Source organism: Tetrao urogallus (assembly GCF_951394365.1).
Source record: "Tetrao urogallus genome assembly, chromosome: 10".
Lineage (NCBI taxonomy): Eukaryota > Metazoa > Chordata > Aves > Galliformes > Phasianidae > Tetrao > Tetrao urogallus.
Genome location: NC_136823.1, coordinates 18,587,433 through 18,591,087, shown reverse-complemented (window position 1 = coordinate 18,591,087; position 3,655 = coordinate 18,587,433).

The window sequence follows — 3,655 nt, the reverse complement described above, 5'->3', positions numbered from 1 at the left end:
CCAGATGGCTGCACTGCATTCAGGGAAGAGGCACGCAGTGTTACCTGCTGCTGAGAGTGGAAAATCTTGTGCTTAAAGTTCCTGTTGGACAGGAAAATTCCAGCACTCACCAGCACTGCTTGAAGCTGTGTGTGCCTATGCTTGGGGAACCTGGCCTGGACTTTCATCATGACCAAGCTTCTTAGAGGTACTGCTTTCAGTGGGAGTAGCCTGGAGTTACATAAGCACAAACCTGAGCAGAAATGTGCTGACAGTGTTTTAAAATGTTAACTTTATTTAGTAGATCCTTTGGAAAAGTTCTTTAATAACTAAATGTATTTATGTATCGTTTGAATCTCCACACTCAGATCTGATAAATGAGGATTTCATAGGCTCCTGGATAGCTCTAAAAGAAATCTGAAGCAGTTACTGCTTCCATAACCTTGTAGGAGGCATACTTACCATTTGGAAAAGACACGAAGACAACACAGGGACACTTAGTGCAGCTGGTGTATTGCGTTCTAACGGCAGTGAAAATCAAATCCAGCAATGTGCTTTTTTGCTGCAATACTAACTGCTCCATAGGAAGAAGTGCCTTTTGCAACTGGGGGGAGGGATAATCATCACTGTGAGGATTAGAAATGTGTGTATTTGAATAAAATATCAAGCATTTCTTCACGCTGAAAACTTTTACTGGTGGGGAAAAATACTGGCAACGTGCTTTGAATTTCTCTTGGCTGGGCTGTAGGCTTACTTTCAGAACTTCCAAATTGCAAATATGGCATTGGAAACTGAGGCTAATGAGTGACTGCTAGAATAGATTTCATTCAAATCAAAATATGGCAAATGGAACTATGGGCCCTAAGGTTTCATGAGATAAACTAAGAAGCTGTTGTCTGTTCCCCAATACAAAGCAAATGCCCAAATAAAACAACCCCTCCTTATTTAAAAGAATAACGATAGCAAGGAGAAGGGGGTATACTGAGAACTACCTCATTTCAGGATCTGAATGTATTTCAGCCCTGTCACAAAGTGTTCTCAGCTACCACTGCTGCAGCAGGGGGTGCTTGTGCTAACTGGAGCCTTCACAGGGAATGTCTGTGCTGTCAGCTCTGCCCCGGCACGGCTCTCCTCCTGGACCTGTTATGCAGCAGTGGGGCTGACCTCTGTCAGGCTGTGTAAGTGCCTGTGTTAAATGGATCGAACTCGGCAGTCTTGTCAGATGCTCTCAGAGATAACAGTGAAAAATGTGGTGGATTAACAGAACTTTTGCATTGATGACGCTCCTTCCCAGCAGTGTTTTCTTTGCGGTGAAGTAGGTGCGGGTCAATGCAGTGTGAGGTGAATACAAACCTGTGCCCATCCAGCTCCCTCTGCACTTGGTGTTTGATACTGGGAGGCACAGGAGAGCATCAGGGGAGCCCTTCCTCTGGGGCAGTGGGAAACTCATGTGAGCAGCAGAAAAAATGATTCCAGAACACGTCAGCGTGGTGAAAGCCAGGATTCTGTGGCAAATATTTTGTACGCTGAGGTCGTTTTACCAGCATGAAAGGTTTTAAATCTGTGTATTAGAAACATCTTTTCCTGTTAATTCTTAATAAAATTGATTCTCCCTTTCTAAAAGGTATAATTCTGCCTTCAGAGATACACTTCGTAAAGATTCTGCGGAGTTGTTTTTCATTTTTATTCTGGAAAAATGCCTCGGAGTAAAACAAACAAAACCAAAGCTGTATATAGCTCTGCATAGTGGAAAGTTCACTTTGCTATTTAAAAACAACTTCATATCAATTTTTTTTTTTTCAGTTCCTTGCTAGGGCACGTTTAGGATTCTGGTCCACACCTGAGGGCAGCAAGCAGTGCTACCAGCCCTGCTGTTTACACAAAGGTGTGCTGTGATGGGCCTTTAGTGCTGCTGTTTCTAACAGCCCTGCAGTCCCTTCTTGCTCTGCGTGTGGAAGTTTGTTTTGGCCCAGTAACTGCTCAGCTCGCTTGTTAGAGACAGCAGCAGCGGGTGGGGGCTGGGCAGGTAGGACTGCAGGGGCAGAAGGCAATGAGCTCGGATTTAAGGCTGCTGGTGCAAGGAGCAGGTATTGTCAATGTGCTCCTCTGTTTTGGGTTTTGAATTTACACTTCCTTAACTACTCGAAATCATGCCAAGTATGTATTCATAACAGGAAGCTAACACACAGTGCTGTCATCTTGAAAACCCATCTAATCTTCAGGAACAGGAATACAGGAGACAAACCTATCTTGAAACTTTTTCCAGGAGGAAAAAGAGGAAGCAGATTGGATCATCTACTCCCACACCTCCTGTCCTGTAGGCTGAAAGTGTCTGGGTGGCTGCCACGATGCCCTTGGGGAGAAGAAAACCAGATAAGCCCCTAAACAAGACGAGAAATCCTGCAGTCTAAGCTGTGTTCTGGTTCCTAGCAAAGCGTGCATTGAGTCACAGAACCACACAGTTCTGTAGAATCAGACAGCCCAGCTCAGACCAAAGGAAATCAAGCTGCTGCCCCCGCTGTGTGGGAATGGTACCTTTCACAGCAGCTGCATTCCTGTGCGTGTTCCTCTGTAGTGACAGAAGTGCAGACAGAACGCTCCCCAGCTGCTCTCCTGCAGCGCCGCAGGGAGGCCGTGCACAGCAGCACGTGTGTATCTCTGTACGAGGATAACAGAAAGAAGATGCAATAATTATTTCTTTCCTGCTGCAGGAGGCAGGCATTGCCTCATTCTGTTTGCCTCTGTAGAAACAGAGAAAAGAAAACAACAGCTCCTAACTTCTCAGTCTGTTGTTTTCAGATGTGCTTCACTTTCCAACTTTAATCCATCTCAGAAGCCAGAACAGCAGTGCAGTGCTGCTTTGGGCTGCGCTCTGATTTTACTTTTGGAGTGCAATATTACAGTGCTGGAAAGTAATGTAGAAGCAATGCTTGCTGTTATTGCAGAAATCACAGCAGATGAGCCTCAAGATAGAAGTGCAATCATCCCATCTATCTAAACCACATCCATGAGCCTTCTGTGCGCCCTGCACAGAAGCTAAGCAATAACAAAATGGAACAGTCCCTTAATGAGGAATTTTGGCAAGCTGCTTCATGTGACTGGAAGAGGAAAAGCAGGTGGGAAGCATTTAAGCTAGCCTTTTAGGGCAGGTTTTGAACATGTGTAAGAATTGCGGTTGGTGGAACAAGAGAACTGTAGCAACTCATTTTAAAGATTTATTTCTTACAACAAGGTTTAAGACATCTAATGCCTCTTATTGCAAATTCCAGCATTCCTTTGTCTCTCTCACTCCTCTGTGTGACTGCCAAAGCTGCCTGTTGCTGTTACCACAGATCCCTTCTCCATACCTGTGTTAATGCTCATTCGTTCTGAAAGCTTTAGTACAAATTAAAGACATAATTTGTTAACATATGGTAAGCTGCCAGGTGAAAACAAGAAGAAAGCACCAATCCCAGGTCAGTAATTGAGACTGGAACACCCTGAAGCTTCTTATCATCCACCTTGAAAACAGCCTCTGGGACGCTGCATGAAGGTGGTCTCAAAATCTTACGTTCTCAGCTGTTACTCAAAACCTCGCTTTATACTTCTATAAAAAACAGTTCTTTGATGTTTGCAGTTTGATCTAGGTGCACTTCAACTACTGGAGAAAATGGCATCGCTACGTATGGCCAGGGAG